The 22,642-nt window shown below is 44.5% G+C and overlaps 1 protein-coding gene across 16 annotated transcripts in view; it reads left to right on the forward strand.

Annotated features, from left to right (window-relative positions):
- The window catches only part of LOC115347044 (LIM domain containing preferred translocation partner in lipoma), a 353,563-nt gene that overhangs the window by 84,789 nt on the left and 246,132 nt on the right, over positions 1-22,642 (forward strand). For 15 of the 16 annotated variants that reach the window (XR_005933430.1, XM_030027920.1, XM_030027918.1 and 12 more), the window contains one exon: positions 19,723-19,787. The exons of the other annotated variant lie outside the window; for it this stretch is intronic. The gene's annotated coding sequence lies outside the window, so the exon portion shown is untranslated. The remainder of the gene's footprint in view (positions 1-19,722; positions 19,788-22,642) is intronic. 16 annotated transcript variants of the gene reach the window in all.

Here is a 22,642-nt window from a genome sequence, read left to right on the forward strand (position 1 = left end):
TAGTAGATTATCATCGCAGAAAGGTTTCCAGTGGAAAAGGCATTCAGCAGTTGCAGGCTGCAGAAGTTGAGCTGCTAGTAGATGTATACTTTGGGTGGTGGTGCAGGACAGGTGCATATGGTATTGTTTCAGACCAGCCGTTACTTCCTTGTCTTCTCCACCATGCATCTCTCTGTGTCATAGACCAGATCACTGGATTGTCTAGATGGCTACGTAGGGCAGTATTTTTAAGGTAAACACTAAAGAGGGCTGTTTTCTGACTTCTAAAGAGAGAGACGTAACAATTTGCCATCTATATTGGTTTGAATACAAGGATTGCAGCGTGCTGGCTGTTTGGCACTGACATCTCCTGTCTTGTAGAACCTTTCTTCCCTCTATCATCTCGTATTAAAACGCGCTGCCCAGCCAGAGTGCCGTTATGTCTCCAGAGAGACTCAGCATCACTCAGCAAGTCGAAGAAAGGGAGTTTTTCTTTAGAACTAGGATTGGTCTCCTGTGCCTTGTGGGGTGGGTAAGAGTGAGCAGTTCTTGGTAGCCATTTTTGGGTTTGAGCCTTTGTGCACAGTGAAAAATACTTTATTGCTTATGCAAAGCTAAGCATAATATTCAGCAAGATTGTCCGATGTGCTTGCGGACTGTCTTCTTTCTGTGCTTTTTATTTGTGTGGTGTGTGTTGGGAGGTTTAGTATTTGTGGAATGAGGATATTTTAACTAGCTTTGCACAAATACTGGTCTTGTGTGGTTTGTTAGCTACACACTCCTGGGCAGAACTAGGGGGTGATGAAAATATTCAAATATCTTGAGATTTTTTTTGAGGACTTTATGTAAGAGATGGAAAAATTAAACCTTAAAAGGAAATAACCAAGGTGTATAGCCATAAAATGTTGTTTCTCCTAGAAGTTCAACTTTATATATAGATGGCTTGGTGAAATCCAAATTGTCTGTGGTGGAAGGGTCATGACTGTGATATGGTGTGACAGTGGGGGAACCAGGGAGCAAACGGGTGCGGCTGCAGTAATCCCTGGTCTGGGTGCCTCAGAGATGATGCTGCTCCGAGCTCAGGGAGAGTGTTTGCATCTCCCTCGATGCAGCTTGGGACCGAAAGGGTTTTTCCTAGTTGCCTCTTGCTCTGGAAGTCTTTTGGCTGTCCAGCTCTGCGTACCTGTAAGCTCCCTTTGAAGTATACTAAGGTGTTACAGTTAATAAGAGATTTCCTCTGCTTTACAAAATCAGACTCCGCCTTCCCCCTTCTCAGGATCCAAAATGATTAGCAGTTTCTGTAAATCCAGGCCTATGGATTTTATGAGGACACCTGACAGCCAGGGGTGATCATGTTCTCCCCGAGTGTTTCCTAAGTAGGAAGAAATCAATGCATCAAGGAGGACTGTGGCTGACATCTATTAATTACACTGTCCCCTTATGTCTAACGTACCAGTAAATGGTCTAAAAGGTAACCCCCCCTTTGCCCTGGCTAATTGATACAGAAACAAATTGGTATAAGTGAATGTAAACTGGTTCCTAAAAAAAAAGGGAACATTTGTTTGGTAGTTGGAATTGGAAGGAGCAGTTGGAAACTGAAATAAACTGTACAGTAGCATGAGATACTTGGCTACAACAGGCCCCGTAAATGGTCCCACCAGTCCCACAGTGCCCCACACTAAATGCTTGGGAGTAAAACACGTCCTGCTGTTAACGTTGCATCAAATGAAGGCATTGTGGTAGGTGCCCGGGGCGATGGGCTGGGGGATAATTACTGTTTTCTTCCTGTATACCATAGATGAGATGATTTTGAAGCTTTACCATCCTGACTTCTGCAGCACACATTAAGCTGAATATGACATCAGTGTTAAGAGTTGTGGCACTTGTGGTTATGGCTTTGGGATTCCTTATATTTACTTTCTAGGGAACTAAAATTCAAAGCAGCTTTTATGGCTGTCACGAGAATACTGTCAGTTTCGAAAGAGTTGGGTAAATGTGCATTGACTTTTAACTAATAGGGCCATATTCTACTTTCTGTGTGTTTCCAATTAGGAGAAGTATGTTATGATTTTTTAAGAAAATTGTTAAAATAGGAAAGTTATTTAACTGCAAGACTTCTTCTGCTTTTTCCCAAAATAAAGATAGTGAGTTGTTGTCCAAGGGCAGAAGTTTTCATACAATTACTATTATAAACTGGAAATCAAGATTTAATAATAGCACGCACCATCTGCCATGAGTGGTGGAAGAACAAAACTGAACCCTGGACTGCTGTAAGCAGTTTTAATTTGCAACTTGCAGCGAGGCTGGAGGGCTTCACATCCTTCTCCAGAGGAGAGGACAGGATTCTCAGTTGCCACTGCTGATCCTCTCCCTGAGCTTTTGGGTTTTTAGCACTGTAGATCCCATGTGCAGCATCTTGTCTTTGCTCAGTGTGGTAAGTTGTGCCTTCAGAGTAAAATAAAGGAGAGTGTTGACTGTGCCAGACTTGACCCAGCTCTGTCTGAAGCCAGATGCAAACTCCTGGTTGTCATGGATGAGAGCTGGACCCGCTCTTTGGGAAGACCATGGCTGGTTTTTCCATGTGCTTTGGTGGTGGTGGGAGGTGATGGGGACACCTGGCTGAGATGGGGGAGGGTCTCTCCCCATGCTGCTTCTCAAAGGGCATGTCTGTCCTCCTTATTTTCCTGGATGTGTGTTGCAAAATAATTTTATACCTTTGTTCCTAGGACTTGGGATCCTTTTCATGAGCTGTGATGGATCTTTGCTACCTTAGAAAAAAACAAAACATGTTTTTCCACTTTTTAAAATGTACTTTGCTAAACAGGTATTTTTGTCAAATTGCAGTTTCCTCCAAAACATTTTTCTTTATATAGAAAATGGGATTCCACCTCTCCTAGACCTTTGCTAACAGCTGTTCTGCTAGCTAAATGTCACTGAATTAAAAAGAAACAAAAATAAGAATATGATGTTTTTGGATAAAGATTTTAGTTGACTATTTCAGTCCCAGGTAGAAGAAATCCTCCTCTCTTCTGAATGTTGAGATAACCTGGGGGTTACTACCCTGCTATTTTACATTGCAGAACATTGTAATACTGCAGCATTTCTGGAGAACTGTTATATACGTATATAAACATGCTCATGTATATAAACATGATCTGCACTGCCTTTTGCCTTGCTCCCCCCTGCAGAGAAGTGCTGGGGCACTTCTGTAGGACCCTCGGTAACTGTGCGTGCTGCTGGTTTTGGCAACTCAGCTTTTGAAGCTGACCTATAATGAAGTTGGTGCAATGGGATAGTTTCAGGTCGGGGTGCGTAGGAAAAGGGGACCTGTGCCAGCCTTTTGAAGGTTGCTTTGATTTCTTGCTGGGCACAGCGAGGACTCCTGGGGTATTATCTGAGGATTAAGTGCAACATTAAACATTGGAGCTGGCTTGTCAAAGAAAGGGCAGTTTATCAAAATATAATTTATAACCAACAGTTTACTACTAGCTACAGTAATTAATACGGAACATGACGGGGCCCATCATTAATGTGCTTTGTTGTCTCAGCTTGCATTACTGCTGCTGGCAAGGCCAGCTTCTGAGGCTAATGAAGGACAGGGAGGAAAGAAATTTGTGCTGTTGTTAGCTGATGGTAATATTTCTCCAGGTCACACACTGTACCGTGCATTGCATCTGATCACAAATCTCAGCCAGACGTATCTGTCCAGTAAAAGCTGGTTTTCCAAATTCTTGCTTAGAGAGGCAAGAATTATTGTTTGCGCCAAGGTCACTCAGAGCCGATGACAAACTCTGTTAATGTTGGGATGGGGGAGAGGGTGTGCAGGCTGGTCTGGAGGATGGGGAGAAAACTTTTCACCTCATCTGTGGTGGTCCAAAGCCTGCGTGGGTTGTTGGTGAGGGAAGGCAGTTGGTGTCCAGTGGTGGTGGTTAGTAAACTTGTCTGAGGGAGGAGGAAAATGGAAGAGGCTTTTCCAATGTTTTCTAATGGCCAAGCGCCCAGCTGAGGGCAGCGGCTGGTGCTGTGTCGCCAATGGGAAATCTCTGTTGGTGAGGAGCTTGTGATTGGTTTGAGGTGGGTCCCGCTTCCTGATAGCCCATCTTGAGCTACCTGAGAGCCATATGACTTCAGCAGAAGTTTTATCATCACGCTAGTTTCCAGAGAGATGTTTGGAGCCTTTCCCAGCATTGGGTTAAGCTGCAGCAGCAGCGTGAGCTCCTTTCTGGTGTTTTGGTGAGGGATAGGCCAGCTGATGGCTCTCCTAAAGTGTTTAAGGAGTTCATGTTAAAATAAACAAAGCTGTTCCCATGGTCTGTTTGCTGTACCCAGTCTGTCTTTGCCTATATTCCAAAGAAAGATCCCACAACTTCATCAAAATTTGAGAAATACCTGGGCCTGGAGGGGCTTGGATGCGGGGAGATATATCTCCTGCGTGGAGATAGCAGTGGGAAAACCAAGTGCCACTGAAATTTGGCAAGCTTGAGCTCCATGGTCACTGTGATCTATTGTGACATTGATTTAAAAGAATATTTTTGGTTTAGCACCCACCCTTAATTTAAACATTTGGTCAAACAGCACTTTCTGACCTACAGCTGCCCACAGTGGCAACACCTAACTGGGTGCTTTTATAGCAGAGTGTGTTGTATGTTAATTTTATGGAGCATTGCCCAAACAGTCGAGAAGAATGTTTTAAAGTGCCTTGCGTTAGTCCGGATTTAGCTACTGCCATCTCATGATAGCATCGGGGCTATCTGCAGGGAATCCAAAGGAACGAAACTAGAAGGTTTCAGCAGTTCTGCTCCAGCTAGAACCAAGTAAGCAGTATTCTCACGGTTCTCTCTGTGTATCTCTTCCTTTTTGGCATGTTTGAAGTGAATTTATCATCATGTTAAGATGACAGGCTAAATGGTATATTTGCCACTTTCATTTCCATGGCCTTGGTTATAATGGTTTTTGCTGTGTGCCCTTAGTCATCCCTGTTGCTGGCTGTAAAGGGTGGAGGGATGTGCTTTGTGGGGGATTATACACACCCGTCATGTCCTTTTTTAGATTGCAGCGCTTGACCTCCTTACTTATCCCATAAAGGAGCCTCTCAAATGTTGGCTAATCCCACCAGGGTTTATGCAGACTGGCTGAAAGCCAAGTCCTCCCTGGGTGGGTGCAAGATGCATCAAGGAGTTTGAACATTTGTGTCCTGGCTTGCCTAAATTAATCTTAGTTGAAGCAGCTGGATGACTAGGTAATGCAGTGTTATGCCATTGCTGTTAAATTAATGCCAGATAGGGCATGACAATTTTGTGACCATTAAGAATATTTGTGTGCAAACTACGAGGCTGGTCCAGAGAGGTGCAGAACAGGGAAATCACTGAGAAGTGGAGAGTCCTTAGTGTGGGCGCGTAGTAGGTTCGGACTCCAGAGCTGACCAGATGACTTGCCGACAGGGTTGAAAACTTTGCTGTTGGTGATTTACTTTTCTTCTTCAGAAGTATTTAGTATTCTGGTTGTTTTGAGATTTTTATTGTTGATGTTTGTGTTGTAGCAGCAGGTGAATTCTCTCTTTGGGACCTTCCTATATTCGACAAAGATGCATTTCTCTGAGAGCCACAGGGACAGCACAGTCAAGGATTCTGGAGTAGAGCACATGGCCAGAAACAGCTGCCTGGAAAATGAACATTTCTGGCTAAAATATCAGTGCTTTCGACTGTTGTGGAGAGGGCCAAAAAGCTATAAATGGCATGGTTTGGTTTGGTGCTGGAACCAGTGGCTTATCCATCCCCAGTAGTCACAGTGTCCTTCCCGTTTAGAGAGTTCTTAAGAAATTTTTGCTAGAATTAGATTCGTGCTCTGCAGTGGTGGTGGGGAAGTTCTAAATATTTTGAATACTTTTGAAAATAGTAATAATCTAATCACAATGAATAGCACAATTCTGATGTGTAAACAGTAGTTCAAGTGTTACTCAGTAATCTTTACCCACTGTGTGTAGTGCCTTGGGACTCTCAGCATGGATTGCAACCAAATCCTAGTTGCTTTTTCAAACACAAAATCAGTCCTTTTCCCCAAAGAAAAGCTTGTGTTTGCTGCTTGATGGGTCTGTATACACAGATGCATGCATAGGTAGGCTTGGTAACACTAATGCCGTCTTCTGTGATTTCATGCTGTATTAGAGAAGACTGTGTCGTCGGCAAGCTTTCCAGTATTTGTAAAAGGTCTACACTGGGTAATAAAATCTTGCTGTTGGGAAAATTGATCTAATTTTGAGATTGAGAGGTGTGAGAATAAAAGATGCTTTACTGTAAATTGTAGGTAGATAACAACAGAAACTCAAATATTAGAAGAAACTGGGTATCGCACAAACCACACACTTTCACATCACTAAAACAAGAGCTGTGCTCACACAGAAACATGAACCTCTTTGCAAACCACAGAAAGTAAAAGGGAGCACTCCTGTTTCATTATTGATCTAATTGCTCTTTTCTTGATATGAGAATAGATATGAAATGGTCTTGAATATTCCAGCATGCACAAAAAAAGACTATCACTTTTGGAAACTTTTAAAGGCGCAGCACATACTGATAAATAGCAAGGCCATTTAATTCTGAGAGTTACAACTACCTATCTAATGTCACCTAATTGTTCTTCTGGAACTGAATGTATTATAGCTTTGCTGAGAACTTTCCACTCTGGAGCGATATTAAATGAAGACAGCCTAGTCCATATTTTCCTGTGACTAATCAGTTTTGGAAGATCAGTCAGTGCAATCTTTTAAGTAAGTTCTGTTTTAAGAAAAAAATCCTCTGAAGATTGGGTGTTTTGGGGAACCTCTGTATTGGGCTCCTCTAAAGCTCCCTTCCAACCCAAACTGCTCTGCAGTTCTTTGTGGTCTTTGCCTTTACCTGTAATCTCTTTCCTTTGGTTTACAATCCCTTTTAAGACCAAGTTTCCCAAGTAACCTGTAAGTTTGGGCCTGCGGGACTTGGGGAAAATGTGTGTGGTTAAAACCTTGCCATGTTTGCATGTGAGAACAAACACGCATACGAATGAGGTTCCTGGATCAATCCAGCGAAGGCTGGATGCGTTTCAAAGATTCGAGAGTCTAGCGAGGCGTGCTTTTCTGTGGGGGAACTGTGAAGGTGAGTGTCAGCCTGTGCTCACCTCCATGTTTTACAACACTTTTCCATTTACGATCTCCACCAGCTTTGCTGCTCTGCCTGCTCCTGCCAGCAATTGCACCTCCTACTCTTCTGCCAGGCTGAGCAGATTCTGGAGTCAGGCAAGCTCACTGTGCTGGCTGCAGGCAATGCCAGCTCCCTGTCTAAGCTCTTCCCAAGGCTGCAGGCAGAGCTGAGGGATGGGGCTCCTTGGTTCTCCTTGGGTTTTGCTACGGGCTTGCTCCAGTGGCATTGGGCAACTTCTCTCTCCCTTGGTTTCTACAACTTAATAAGCACCTGTATCACCAAATTTGGGACTCTCAGAACTGCACAGTGGCTCTTTTCTTGTAGAGGGTAGTTCATCCTAAATACCCACGGGTGAGAGAGAAGCAAGATATGGCCTTTAATAAAATGTTTTTGAAGCGGTTTAGTTCCTTTTGAGAGCTAATTTTCGCTTCCTAAAGTTTCCAGCACTTCAAAATGGTCTAGAGATTTGCAGAAAAGGTCACTGCCAGCAGTAACTAATAATAAGAGGTGAAGAGGAAGAGTGACTTCTCTTGATAGCTTGTTCTTAAGACATCTCAATCACTTGTTTGATGAATCAGCAATGAATTTTTGCCTGAATACCCTGGCAATTCACTTTACCTGTAAATCATGTTCAGCTCATTGTAACTTTTCTTTCTTGTTTATTGATCAGTTGATTATTCTCCCTCACCCAGGAAAACCAAATTAATTAGTTCTGTTTAAACCAAGGTGAGGATGAGTCTCCAACTGGCAAGAACATGACCGTGTGGCTGGAGAGTGGTCAATTCCAGAGAGAAATGGCTTGGTAGTAGTTGTCCAAATCGATGTATCACCATCTGTTTTCCTTCTAAGGGCATTTTCCCTTGAATTGTCTTGCACTTGCAAGGCACTGAAGACAAACTTGCACAAACCCATCCAAAAGTCATCCTCTCGGAAATGCTAGGAACTTACTGGCTTTGGGTCTCTGTTGCTGAGCCAGTAGGTGAGGAAGTTGGCTCTTGGTTTAGGCAGATCAGGCCAAACCCTGATTTGTTTGCATTTGTGCACCAAGTTTTGTTTTGTTTTGTTTCTGGAATGGCAGCTGTATATAGAATATAATGTGGGGAAAGATGAAGTAAGCTCCTTTCAGAAAAGCTTTATCAGACATTGGCCAAAAAAATAAGAGAAAGATGATGATTTTGTTCATTGTTTCCTCAGAGCTCAGAAAACCATTCTTTTGAGTCAAGGTGAATTGTTGATGTGTTTGTAGGATTAAATAGCTGTTCCCAAGACACAGGTAAATAGTCTGTAAGCTTCCAGATGCTGCCAGGAGGAGAAGTACACATTTAGCTCTGGAAATGTGCAGATCACTTGCTCAGGGCCTCTTTCTTCAAGGATTTCTATGCTTCTTGTTTGTTGGTATTTCAATAGCATGTGAAAGGCCTGAGTTTGGATTGAGTCTCCGTTGACCAACGCTGTAGCAACGGGCTATGACTGTCTCCAGTGAGGTGACAGCATGGGCCGCGGGCACAGCAGGTGGATGGGAAGAGTGAAGGGGCAAAGGAGGGAGGGATGAAAATGGTGCTTCTGTCAACGTTTCGGCAAAGCTGGTGATAGGCAAGACCTGCTTTCAGTAGCAATGCTGAATAGTAATGCTTTGCTTTCTTCCAGACTGTTCCTAACAGTGGTTGAATATCACTGTGCCTGCTGGATGGGAGCTGGGGAGGGGAGAAGCGATTTACCCTAAACTCCATGTGGAGATAGCAGCTGAACCAGGGGCAGGACATCCTGATCCCTCAGTCCTGTGGACGATAAGAAATTCATTTGTAATCCCCAGGCAGGTTCAGAAATTTTAATCCTCTACCTTGCTGCTGTTTTCTGTAACCTTTTGAACTAGAAGCTGGAGAGCACCAGCATACACGAATTTGATTTCCATCCTTTTTACAGCTGGGCACTTTTAAGTACATCCTGTGTGCCTGGTGTTCAGCTGCTCAGCCCACATAATGCCATTTTGAATCGTATGAATCACAATTAAACCAGCTTCCACTTTCCAGGAGAGCGGTCCAGTTCCCACTGAAGGATCGTGCCTTCCTAAATGCTCACACAGTTTCTGCCCTCTGTCGTGAACTACGGCGTGGTGCTGAGCTGAGTACCCGCGCAGAGCTGACCGTGTTTCAGTGGCAGATGAAATGATTCCTGCCTCTATGAGTTTGTAAAGCACTTTGGGATCCTCTAGGATGGAAAGTATTGTTGTTTGTTTGTCTGAGCCAGTATTTTCACCGTGCTTTACTTCCATCGCTCCTGTTAGATGTGTTGGCTTTCATTATGTCTTCAGATAAGGCTTGTGTGAAATGGGCTTCTGTTTTGTTTTATTACCAGAGGAGTGATTCATATTCAAATTGAAATGTTGTGTTGCTCTAAGCCAACCTTCTCCCTGTGTGCTAATGAGAGGAGAGGGAGACACAGGTGCGGACCAAGCAGGATTATTTTTCTCCTACTGCATTTAGAAACTTTCCAAATGGCTTTTTAGGAGGGCACGCGGACTTGACTGCCTGGCATGGGAGAATGCTGGTCTTGCATGTTTTAAGAACACGAGATGAGCCTGAATCTCATTACTTGTCTGTTTAGGCTGCAGACCCATATGCTACCAGCAGTGTTGTCCAAAAAAAAGAGAATTTATGATCCCTTTTAAGTTGAGTATTTTGTTTGTTTTTGTTTGGGTGGTTTTTTTTTTTTGGTCATCTTCATTAATGTGGTCCTATATTTTCTTTTTATTCATAACACTAGTTTTTAAGAAAGTCGCCTGCACTTGTCTTGAGGCAGTGACTCCTCAGGCACTTTCTGCAGCACAGCCGAGGCCATCAGCTCATGATCTCTGCTGCTGCCTGATGCTTTCTTCAAAGGAGCTGCTTGCCCTCCACCAAAGGAGAGCTGCACAGTTTAGCACACGTTTCTGGTCTTGTTAGAAAGGGATACTGGCTAGTCCAGTCCAAACTTGCTCAAGAAACTTTATCACAGGTACTCTAAAACAGAGAGAACAGATGCTGAGATTCTAGGTGGGGATTTGTATGTATTCAGAGCTGTGTTGCTCTGTCACATGCAGCTCAAAATGAATGTTATTGTAGATCTTGTGGAGCCTACTGCCTGTCCCCTAAACACTCAGACTGAGATCATAGTGTATTTCATGGAAATCTATAAAATTCAGGTGAGTATCCTCACCTTAATTAAAGTGACCTTAACTAACTGAGCCTACTCAAGAGAAGATTTGCCATGTTTTAAACATACAGCTCAACTCAGTCTATGTGCTTCCTTGGTCCTCCCAAGTTGGACTTGGCTGTGTGAAATGATCCTTCACCTCTTGCCCTTTTCATTCCCACAGACTTTGTGAAACTTGTTGAATATTCCTAAGGGGCCCTGAGGTTTTTAGATAAATGTGATACATGCAGAGACATTGACACTTTCAAAGTAGCACCCAAGGAGCCACTGAGCCTTGGAGGATCTGTTGACTTTAATGGAACATCAGTGGCCGTGTCCTTTGTGTTGCTTTGACAGTTCGATTACACCAACAGGCTGAGGGCATTGTGAGGATCAAAAATGTTCTGCAGTTTTGTTGGCATAAAATTAGAATTTATGTGAAAGTTTTTCCAAGGAGTAAGAAAGAAAAGAGACATTGACAGGTCTTCATAGCTGAGTGTAGGTTCATTCGCCACTGGAGAGCTGGTGAGACAAATGTGAGACCTTGGTTACACGTCACGTAAATACTTTCTGACTTAAAAGCATTTGAGCTGGAATCACTTGCAATTAGCATGGGCTTGGCAGAAACTGGCACTGCTGCTGTTTGCATAGTCTGGTTGTGCCATGGGGAAAACTGCTGTTAGCAAGTAGCACAAGTGTAGTTTTGAGGTGGTGTCTGTGCAGTGACTGCTCTTACAGCAACTGATGTCCCTTGATGGCACGCTACCAACTCTAAAAGCGAGAGCATGACTGGCTATCTCCTGTACCTGGTCTCTCACCCAAATGTTTAGGTCTTTAAGCTATTTATCATCATAGCCACGCATTTTTTTAGGCAACTGTTGGTGTCTGGGAGCTTTTAACTGCATAGCTTGGAAGAACCTAGGCCTGTGCATGGTCCGGGGAGATGTGACCACCTCTGTGCTCTTCGTAGTCTTCTTGGATGAGGCAGTTTGCACTGCAGTTGACCGTGGTCAGGCTGATGCAGAGTGCAACCTGTTGTGGACTCAAATGACCCATCTAGAATCAATTGCCCAACTGACACAATAAATTCTATCTAAGAGTTTGTTAAATTAAGTAAATAATAAGGACCAGAGGGCACTGCTGGTACCTGTAACCTGTGTTGCTCCTCAGAGGTTGGGCGATGTGTCTCCTGCCAGTTTGATGGAGCCTGGGAGCTTCTGAGTGGGTGGCGTGGGAACTGGGGACAATTGAGGATTCGTACAGGGATGCAGAGTTGCTCCTTGGGGCAGAAAAATAAATGTATGATTCTTGGCCCTAGAACGAAGAAAACAAGACGCTGTGGACTTGTTGCAACCCGTGCAGTCTGTGAATGTTTTCTTCTTGTCAGATGCTGCTGTCACATAAGTAATTTTATTGCCAAAGGGCAGGGAATGAACTAATGAAGTGGGAGAGAGGGCTACTTATTGAAGGGCTACGTGTTGTGAAAATCAGTGTACCAAATGTACAATTCTTCACTTTCTGCTCTTGTGGTGTTTATTTATCTATATGATTTCGGGGAGAGAAGGGATGGTGGTGCAGGAGATGCATCTGTCTCGTCCAGGAGAAAGCGCGTGTTCAGATGAGAAGGCATTATGCATACAATGCCTGAAATTAGCCCTTAAAATAGCACACTCCACATCTTAGTAATGTATTGAATATACCTGGATAAGAAACAGTCTGATTGAAGTATTGAGCTTATTGTAGTGGATCTGCTGTGACTCATCAGGAAATTGAAAGTCTTGAGACAAAACTCCCCCCCCTTCAGCCTTTTTGGAACAGACAGGAATTAGTCTTAGGCGGGAAGTAATTAATTGTTCCGTGATTGTCATAAATAGGTACCAAACAACAAGCTCATACTGAAGTATTTATATCCTAAGCCCTGTCTTGTGAGCCCAGCTATCAAGAGTCTCCATCAGACGGAGACAGTGAAAAAGAAAGTTCTCTGGAATGAGCAGCACTTCCACCTACACACGTTTAAGTGAGACAGGACGGAGGTGAGCTGGTAGGCTGTGTGCTGTAATAAGTCATTTACTAGGATAATGGCTGCAGGCTACAAATGCCGTCTCAGTCTGTCTATTCAATGCAAACATTGAAAAAGAAAAAAGAAAAACCCCTCTACCTCACTAAAGTCTATAATACTCTTAATCCCCAGTGTACTCTGTGAATATTAACTCAGCCAATGTCGCAACACCTCACGGAGGCAGATGACATGTACATGCAGCCTTCTTCATCTGCCTGAGAAACTGAGGCAGTGGGAAGGACTTTAATTTAGGCTTCTGGTTTTAGACTGGGGCAAAATCCTGGGAACAGCCTGGCTTGACAGTGAGCAGGATAGAGCTATCCTTCGGTCCTCGGCGGGAGCGTGGGAATTCTGACTTTCAGGGATTAAACCCCGAAAAGTTTAGGTTTTCCTTTGGAGAGATTTGCTGCCTGCAACAGTAGGCAGCACTGCCCTGCATGTTGGAGTCACAGAGGGTGCATTGGCACAGCTGGCAGAGGTGGATTGTGAGGCGATGAATATGTGCAGGAATATCTCTCTAATTTACTGAGTAGCTGTAGCCATTATGTATCTGTCAGACTATGGGATATTGCTGGAAATCCAGATGTTGGGAAAAGAAGCAAGGGAATCAAGATGATCAAATACCTGTTTAAAAAACACAACACCCAAGGAAAAGGAGCTTGATGGCATTGTGTTTGTCTGCAGTGAAGTCATGGCAACAGAGCACTCATTTAGCAAAATTAACTGTTTCTCTATCTTACAAAAAAAAAAAAAAATCAAATGAAAATGATGCAGGGGAACATCCTTTTATCTCAACCAAATTAGTCCATTTGTGCCAAAGCAAAGGAGTCATCCTGGGGAATTTGCTCCAGAGAGCACATACTTTATTAGAACAGAATGTAATAGTTGTCCCAAAGCCATAACTGTAAGAGCCTGGTGCCCTCGGCGAGCACTTTCAGTAACAGGAAAACCAAAGTTAGGTTCTTGCACCCATATGATGTTGAAATACGCACTTTGGACCATGATTTTAAGCTCGCGGTTGTTTGGGATTTCAGCTCAGTTAAGCTGTGGGTACAGCTTTCAGAAGGGTTATAATCTCTTTGAAGTTCCTTATAGGTAATGCTTAGTTTCAAAATTATTTAGGCACCTAGGGACAAAATGCTGATGCTGCTTCACTTTGGGTGTAACCAAATACTTGTAAAAAACCAGTTGCCTTTTAAGTCCCTTTGGCTTTAATTGAGACATAGGCTTCTTTGTGCCTAAGACTCCTTTTTAGTGCCTAACCTTGGTAGTATTTGAAATAATTCTCACACAAACCCCGGAAATAACACTTCTGTGCTACTTCTGTTTTGATGTTCACTGCCCATCTCCGTGCACAAGCCACGCTGTGAAGCAGTATGCGAGGGTGAACCGCACGGTGACTGTATTGGTAGGGGCGAAAGCTCATTTTACATCACCGAGAATCTCATATTTGGAATTCAGAAATTGTTCATCTTGGTGATGAGCGGGGGCAAGCTCCAGGGAAAATATCACGAACTCAAACGTATTGCTTGAGGCACCTGGAAAGTGTTGTTTCTCTTAAGTAGTGTTTTCCAACCAGATCAAATTTTCTTTTGTGGGTCTCCTGGAGAGGGTGTTAGGCAATGCCTTATGGCTTCCATGAAAGTGTCTGACAGCAGAGATACAGAGCTTTTATCTGTATGAAGGAGTGAAACGGTTTGGGGGAGATTTTTAAGGATGATTTTACTTTGGTGTGGTTTCTGTCAAAAACATTGGGGAAGCTTCAGACTAATTGGAAACCTGACCATTCATTGACGTCAGTGTTCACCAGGTGAACATGAGCTGTTTTCCATTGCTTCTCATACCTGGATGAAACTTGTGCCTTCCTCCTGCAACTTAAACTTTAGTTTAATGAAAGAAAAGTGAGAACTGAGCATGAGTGGATGAGTTTTGGTCAGTGAAGGAAAGCCACAGTCATTTTGTACACGGGTAGATCTCTTGGACATTGCTGTGGAGGTCTTCCACGTAAAAAGCCAATGTTCGAGGGTTTGGGTTTTTTTTTTTTTTTTTCGGAAAGCATCTCTTTCAGGAGGGACTTCACCTGAATATTGATGCTTTTCATGCTGTTGAGTTGTGTTTGTCAAATGGAGTGCAGAGGCTGGCTGGGGGTGCCTGCTGTTTCCCAGCTCAGCCTCAGGCTGGTGTATTTGCAGTAGTGTCTGGCTGTTTCTTTCCACTTGTTTCTCTTCTCCAAGGCTGGACGTAGCTGTCACTTTAGCTGTTAACAGTATGAGAGCAGAAGGGCTGCAGCAACCTCCTGCGGGAGCGATGCCCGTGGGGTCGGATATGGCTGCCCGGAGGGAGGAGAGCAAGTGGGCGAGGGTGGGAGTGCAAATCTGAGGCAGTTGCATGTGGGATTTTGATTTTGTCAGAGGCTTTTAAGGAGTAATAACTCACGTCTTGGGCTTTTTTGGGTGAGGGGTGAGATCCCCAGACAGGAACGCTCTCTAATTAGGCAGCCCCAGCCCCACGGGTTGTCCCAGCGTGCATGGGGTGAATAAGCGCGGCGGAAAAGCCTGAGCGACTGCTGTGAAACGACTGGGAAGATGCAACCCATGAAGTCTGTTGTGTCTGAGATCTCTGTAAAGTCTCTCGCGTCCTTCCTCAAGTTTAGTTTTCCAGTGGAGGCTGTCGCAGTAATGAGAATGTCTCCCATCTGCTCCTCACATGGCTTGGCACATTTAGCTAGAATATACATATTTTTATTATGGGGTTAGCCAGTGGTAACCATGACAATTAGACTTATCACGCAGCATTTTTTTCCCTCCTTGAGTCAGTTTGAAATGCTGACAATTAAATAGATACAGTACACTTTAGAGATCCATCAGTCTCTTTGTTGTCTTGACAACCAAACTATATTTAGAAATGTAACAAGTACATGGAGTTCAATAGCACTTTTGCTAAAACATAGTTTTGTAGCTTGAGAATTTAATCTGTTGTTTGTAGATCCAGGTGCCTATTTGAGCTGTGCCTGAATTTTTCTTTGGTCTCTCTTGGAAGCTTCTACATAGCAGTGGAGAGACTTGGCTGGTGGAAAGAGGGTCCTTGTCAGGCAGGGAGCAAACCTGCCCACGGCTTGTTGGCAGCCCCTGCCCACTCGGGTACACCTGGGTGCTTGTGGTTTGGCTATTGATTTGCAGTGCAAGAGGAATGTGTGTGATCATTGTCCCAGATCTGCTGTTCCTGCAGATCTAGCTCAGCAAACTGCTGGGGAGCAGTAAGCAGCGTGTCTGAGCATCCTTTCCCCTCCCAGATGAGATGCTCTCGTGGTTCAGTAGCACTTTGGTATGGGAGGACAGTACCATGGAGTGTGACTTTGGGAGACTGTGATGGCTTTCCTCCCACACCTTGAGCTACTTGAGCTTTGGTTGCGACTGGGAGCTGCTCTCTGCCACTGATGCAATAGCAGAGACTGTTTCTCTGTATTCCCTTCTTCTGTTTTGTCTTTGATTTGCTGGGAGGTGTTTGTTTGATTTTAACTATTTCTACTACTAATAATTTTTTTTTTTTTTTTTTGTCCCTTCCCATTTGACTGGCAAAAATGAGCTCATCCTCTCCTCATTGAGCTGGACTAGCAGCATGTGGGCTAGATGTCTGGAGCTATGGATTTTTAAGATTGCATCCAGGGCTGGAAGAGCGGAAGGGAATTATGATGGAGTGCACCTTGGGGGGCTGTAAATGTCCCTGTCCCCCACCACCCCTGTGCACACACTGATGGTGGGTGCCTGTTGTGTGTCTCTGCTGCTCTCTGGCCTTTTCCTTTTGAGCCAGCGGAGAGCTGTGGTCGATGCAGGCACCTGTGTGGGTGTCACAGCCATACCTGTAAGTGTGGTGATGTGCCAGCCCAGAAGAGCAGCTGGGACGTGTGGCTCCCATCTGGTGCCATCCTGCAGCCCAATGGCTGCGAGACACGGGCTGGCACCACAGTGCCCTTGTTACGCTCTTAGCGCAGGAACGGGCAGTGCTGCTGCCTTGTTTAATGCACTGGCTTGTAAAGCTGTTTCTGAGGCGAGAGACATCCAAACATGAGGATCTCAGAGTATTTCCCTGACTTGCGTGATAAATGATAGAAATGAAAATCAGACGAGGAAGTAGCTCAAACCTTCCCCACCACTCCTCTGTCTGGCTGACCCAGGTTGTGACGCTGGTCAGGACTGCCCCTTCAGAAGTCTTACAGGTTGAGGAGCTGCTGGAAAGGGCTTCTTTGTGGTGAGGTGTTTGTGGCCCTTCCTAAGCAGCACCTGAACCCTGGGGCAGGGCCTGGGATGCTTGTGGATTTTCTGCAAAATATCAAGCAAGACTCTTCCACCTCTTGCTGTCTGAGGCTTGGCTTATAATTGATGCTTGGCAGTATAATTTGGGCAGGACAACTGAAAGAACTAAACAAACCAAGATCTCCTTCATCAACAAAGCTATGGCAACACAACAATCTGAATAGGAGTTCAGTTACAACGGATGGGGTGGCCTTTTGCCCAAGGGAACCAGTTCATTTGGTGAGATGGTTTAAAGAAGACAACTGTGGGTCCATGGTATGCACATAGTGATGGTCAGTAGCATCCACCCTTGGGCAGAGAGCTGTAAAACCAGTCAGTAGCATTGCTCTGCTGCTGGGAACCATGGTCCACACAAGCTTGTTTCTGGGATGCTTTATTACAGGGGGGTGAGGGAGGCTCAAGGGAGAGGAGCTTGACCTGAGATCAGCTGTTAGGACCAGTGACAACCAGCGAAGTGCATCTGTATGTCCTGGGGTGCACGTCATCTTGTCTGTCCGCTATACCTGAAATATAATGTAGTAAGGCTCAAACAGAGGAGAGGATTGGGTTTTTCTAGCATGATTTTGCTTCCTTATCCTTGCGTTTCTTTTTAATTCATTATCTCTCAAATAACACAGGTGACTTTTCAGTGTGTGTGAACAGCTCAGTTTCATTTTTGTTTTCTTCGCTCCCTTCATTTTACCATTTTCCCAATGAAAATCCAAAAACATAGTTACATCTCCACTCCAGCTTTGTTTGTAAACTCTTAACGTGCCTTTTTCAAGTGTTTAATAGCTGCTGGGGTTTATTCTTGAAATACAACCACCAAAACCCAACAATGCTAATGAGTCTTCAAGAGCGCTTTAAACAAGTTATCCCAATCAATCTGACAAAGATAATGGTTTTCTATTAGAAGATATTTAACTGGAGGTTGGGTGAGCTGTAACGTTAATGGCTCTGTAGATCCGTAACCAGACAAAATCAGAATAACTCCTTCGATTCGGTGGAGCTCTATCTGTTTATTACAACTGAGGCTTAGGCAGTGCTTTAGATACCAATTGCAACCTCTCTGAAGTTAAGTGGGGTTTTGATTTAATTCCTGGAAGCAGTAATGTCAGCAAAGAAGTGAAGAGCTGGGACCCACATACCCCGAAGTCTGTAACTTTGGGTTTGCTGTCAAGATCAGATTCCCTTGATTTGGGCTAGTAATTAAAATGCAACTTCTCTTAAGCATCTCCCAAAGGCAGGCAGAGAGTGTGGAAGTGTAGCCTATGCAGATCATGTATATCTCTCTACATACTTTGCAGAAAATTCCAGTAGATACGTTGTTCTCTCTAACTACTCGTGGTTGGGCTGTTGACCTGGAGCTTGTGCTTTCCACCTCCAAAAATGGAAAGGCGCCACTGCTGAATTATCAGGCTGTAATGTAGAGAGAGCTGGGATCTCCTTTCCCCCAACGTATTTGTGTCCATGCGGCATTCAGGAGACATGGACCACTGCTCATCAGCCCCACTGTGTGTGGCATAAGTGATTCACCATGCATTCATTTCTGGTCACATAAGGGGCATTAGTTTAAAGCAGGCTTGAGGCATAGGTTAGCGTTAGCTATTTGAAGTCTTCAGTCTGAAAGCAACATCAAACAAGGAGCAGAAAATGTATCACGCACAGAAAAATCTCTGGGATTTGTTTCCCCTTTAAAAAATAACAATAATAATAAATTCCAAACTGTTCGCATATGCTGTCTTCTCTGTGGTCAGGACACCTGTCTGCCTCTTTGCTGTTACTTGATATGGGCTTACAGTGCTTGAAAAAAATGTTAACATGAATTTTTTGTCATGGCAAATATGAAAGGAATACCCAGTGTCTGTGTGGGCAGGTTCTCAGCAAATTTCTCTTTGCTTCTTGCGCTTTGGTATGGATCTGAAGCAACTGCTGCAGTCCTCTTCCCCTGTGCTCCCCTTCCTCCACCATGGACCAGGAGAGTGAAGCTGCTACCCTGCCAGACCCAGTTCTCCTGAGCAAAGACAGCTGGTGGTGGGGATAATGGGTTTCATCGTGGTTTCCTTAAAAAAATAATGTATGTGACTGACTAGATATGTCTCGCCTCCCTTTCTTTAATGATTTTTAACTCCTTGGATAATCTCAACCATGTTTGTTGAGAGATATTTAGGCTTTAGGAAAATAGGGGTGAGGATGCAGTTAAGAGGAGTTGGGGGTGACCTGGGGCAGCCAGGAGTGTGGTGGGCTGGGAGAGCTGGGGCAGATGGAGGTGGACTGGACCTTTCCCTAGTCATTGCTAGTATTTTTTAAACTTATTTCTTCTCCAGCGCTGAGATGAAAGGAAATAGGAAACACCAGAGTAGGTTCAGATATCAGTAAGCTGGAAGTATGAAAGGCTCCTGGTTGAAAGCAGCTTGTGGTAATTTGGAAAACCTGTGTTTTCTTTTTAACCAGGTATCTTTGGAGGCACCTAAAAGGAAACCAGGGCTGGAGGTGGAGGTGGGGTTTGGGCTGTCCCACCCTGCCGCGTTTTCCATAATTGCTGTGTGTTTAATGCATCCCATCTCAGCTTCAGTTCTTCTTGGTGCTCACGCAACGCTGTGGGGGTGACTCACCATTGGCCTGAGCGTCGGAAGAGGCTCGGGAAGAAGAGGCCCTTTAACCACGAGAGGCAGAAGGGTGTCTGGTCAGGCTTTGAAAGAGACTTTGTTACCTGCAGCCCTTACGTCAGTACCTTTCACCAGCTCTACAGTGATTTAAAACAAGTAGCTTCTTTCCCAAATAAATCTCAGTTACTCCGACACTCGACAATCTGTCCTGCCAACATGTGAAAAACCCTTTTATGGGTCAAAACAGGGACAGACTGACACATGAGTTGTATCAGAGGGGAAAAAAAAGCTGCGGTCCGCTTCGTACAGGAGGGCAGCTGGCATTACGGTCCCTTTTGGGGCTGTTTTTTTGGTGAGGTGTCACAGCCAGCTTGATTTACTTTCTGCTTTTACAATGAGCAAAACATTGATTCTGACCTTTCTGTTTGCACCTGCAGAGGTCCCTTGGAAGAGCCTGTCCGTACGTCTGTCTGAGTGCCTGACAGGGCTGCCTTGCTTCCAGGTGAGGAATGGATCAGGTCCCAGGGCTTTTGCCAGCTGCTGAGTTTAGAGAGAGTAGGAAGACCCTGAGACCACGTTCAGTCATTCAGCAAATGATGGGCGTTCCTTCAAAGCCTGAGGTGGTGGGAGGCCAGGCTAACCCATGAGGCTCAAAGTGGTTTTACTATTTCTGGGTCCAGATCTGGAGGCAGCAAACGTTTAGGCCCTCCTGGGAATGGGAGTGTTGTATGGGAATGATTGCATGGTGCCGTGGGTCATATTACTTTGACTTCTTTTTGAAGGAGACTTTCCTGCTTGTGGACCTGAACTCACTCCCTGTCCATGGCGTGGCTTTCTGCAGCCTGGATACGTTCCCAGCTGATGATGGAGAGCTGACTGTATTACTAGCTTTAATCTAACCGTGCTTCAGTGGACAAAAGCAAAAAAGTATATAAGCCTTTTAAGAATAACCTGAATAGAAATTTATGTGAGGAGCAAATTAATTCATTCTTCAGAATTGCCAGTTCCATCAAATTCACTGGAGGTACTTAGCTGTGACTTAAGGATCACCCTGATAAACTACCCCAGACTCTCATAGGAGTCCCTTGCCAGATTATATGTAGGACATGAATTGTGCTTTGTGCCCATCCCATGATACGATGATTCGATTGCAGCAAGGCTAAGATTGAAAAAAAGGAGCAGTGTCAGGGCAGTCAGTCTGTCCTCAAGCCTCTCTCAGTTGTACCATCCCAGGAGGCAAAAGAGGTGCTAGACGTGCTACAAATTCATGGCAACTGGGGGAAGAAAGCAGCGAGCAGCCCTGTTGAGAAGTGGGTTACAAATGAACAGGGATAGCTGGTAGGTGGTCTGTAACTGCTCAGTGGCCATGAAGTTCTCCAGGAGACGTGCCTTAGGAGGGTGCAGTGGCTCTGGGCAGTCTTTGCTGGGGTGATGGTTCCCTGAGCCCGGCGGCAGCACCAGAAGGCCACGCGTGGTGCACGCACTGGGGACTGCGTTGCGAGCCAGCGTGGGTCCAGAGCAAACCGTTGCCATGTGGAAAGCTGTATGCCGGGTTTTGTTCTTCCGCTGCCCTGGTGGTTTTGGCTAGCGGAGCTCCTTCGTTTGCCTTGATGTTACCTGACTTGAGAATCATAAGGTGCGTGTATGGCACGCCGAATTCAGGAGTGCTTCTTCTTTACCTTGTTGTGTCACTGAATATAATTGCATTTTCATTCTGCCCTTTCGATACACAATGCACATCCTTCCTCTCTTCCTTTACCCTCTTCTTGGGTTTTTTTGTGTGGGTCTTTTTTTTTTTTTTTTTTTTTTTTTTTTTGTCGTGTAAATTATGGCAAGCTGGAGATGAGATTTCAGCATCCTGTTTACTTCAAAGAGTTGGGGACATTAATAAATGTTGAAAGACAAAGACAGACCAGGGATTAATAAGTAGAGGACAGGAGATTAATAGCAGGAGAGTAGAATTTGGTTCAAGGCCTGGTCTTCCCAGTTGCTGGGTTATGGAAGATTAATGGCAGCTCTTCTGTTAGTCTCACTCTTTCTATGGCAGCTTTCCTGGCTATGTCTAATAAACTGTCCTAGTGGGTTGCTGTAAATATGAAATCTAGGAAGAAGCCCATCCTTGTAGACTGTTAACTAGATCAGACAGTATTAGTTTTGCTTTCCATTCAAAGCTTAAGCAGCAGCATCGATGTATTTGTGAGTGGTGAAGTCAGATGTTCAGGTGCTTACAACTCTTCTCAGGACAAAAACATAACATAAAATGTATCTTGCCAAGCAAGCTGTCTCTGACAATTTTTATTTTTTTTTTTTAACTGTGTCCAGTGCAAGATATTGATTTCTCTTCTCTTGACTGGGTTTTCAACTTGGTTTCTGTGGAAAATTGGGCTCTGGACCTATTGCATCTGACCTCTCATTAGGCTTAGTGTGAGATAAGATCATTGTAAGAAAATACCAACTTTGGAAAGAGCATTCCTGGTGAAATTTGTGGGAGAACTGTAGAACGTGGGACTGTGTCACAGGAAGTCTTTATTCTGGTAGAAGGGTGCATGCTGTTCGGGGTGTCTTATATAGAAGGTCAACCTCAAACTCCTACCTTAAGGCTGACACTACCAAGTCAAGCACTGAAGTAGTCCTTTGGTGTCTACCCTTGTGTATTTTTCGTAGTCTTCACAAAGATTATCCCAAGCTCTTCATGCATAGGGTTATAGCAATATACAGGTATGTGTATGGCCATTTTGGGAAGGAAGCAGCTATGTTCTTGTGAGTGTGATGAAGACAGGGCTAACATCAGAACTTCATGCAGCAATAGCTGAACTTCTTTTCCAGGGAAGAAAGGCTATGCCCTGCTTCAGTGGCCCTGTAACAAAGCTCCTCCCCTCTCGTCTGCTCTTGTATGCAGTGCCCTTGGCTTTTCAGAAGTTAATTGATTTGTCCATATTATGATTCTCTCTTTAATTTTATTTGTGTAAAGGAGAACACGCGCTAATCTTTCTCCAGAGAAATGTTTCACACTGCTCCTCTTTGAATGTTGGCCCTGGGTCTGCCGCATTTCTTAATGAGTCTCTAACTAAACAGCTACAGTTCCCACATGCTCCAGCCTTGACACACGCATACTTGTACACCCACGTGCCTGCTCCCAGTTGAACCGAGCAGCCTGCCTGCTCCCCTCGCACTCTCGCTGCTTTGGGATTTGCATTAGCAAGGCAGTACCTCCCTGGGAAGCCCTACCCACGAAAGGGGGCTTTATGCCTTCAGGTATAGATAGATTTGACATCAAATGAGCTGTCCTGTGAATCAGAAAGGCTGTAACCTCTTTATCACACTGTCCCCCCACCCCCAGGCTCGTTTAATGTGCTC

The sequence above is a fragment of the Aquila chrysaetos genome, chromosome 10, assembly GCF_900496995.4.
Source record: "Aquila chrysaetos chrysaetos chromosome 10, bAquChr1.4, whole genome shotgun sequence".
Taxonomy (NCBI): Eukaryota; Metazoa; Chordata; class Aves; order Accipitriformes; family Accipitridae; genus Aquila; species Aquila chrysaetos.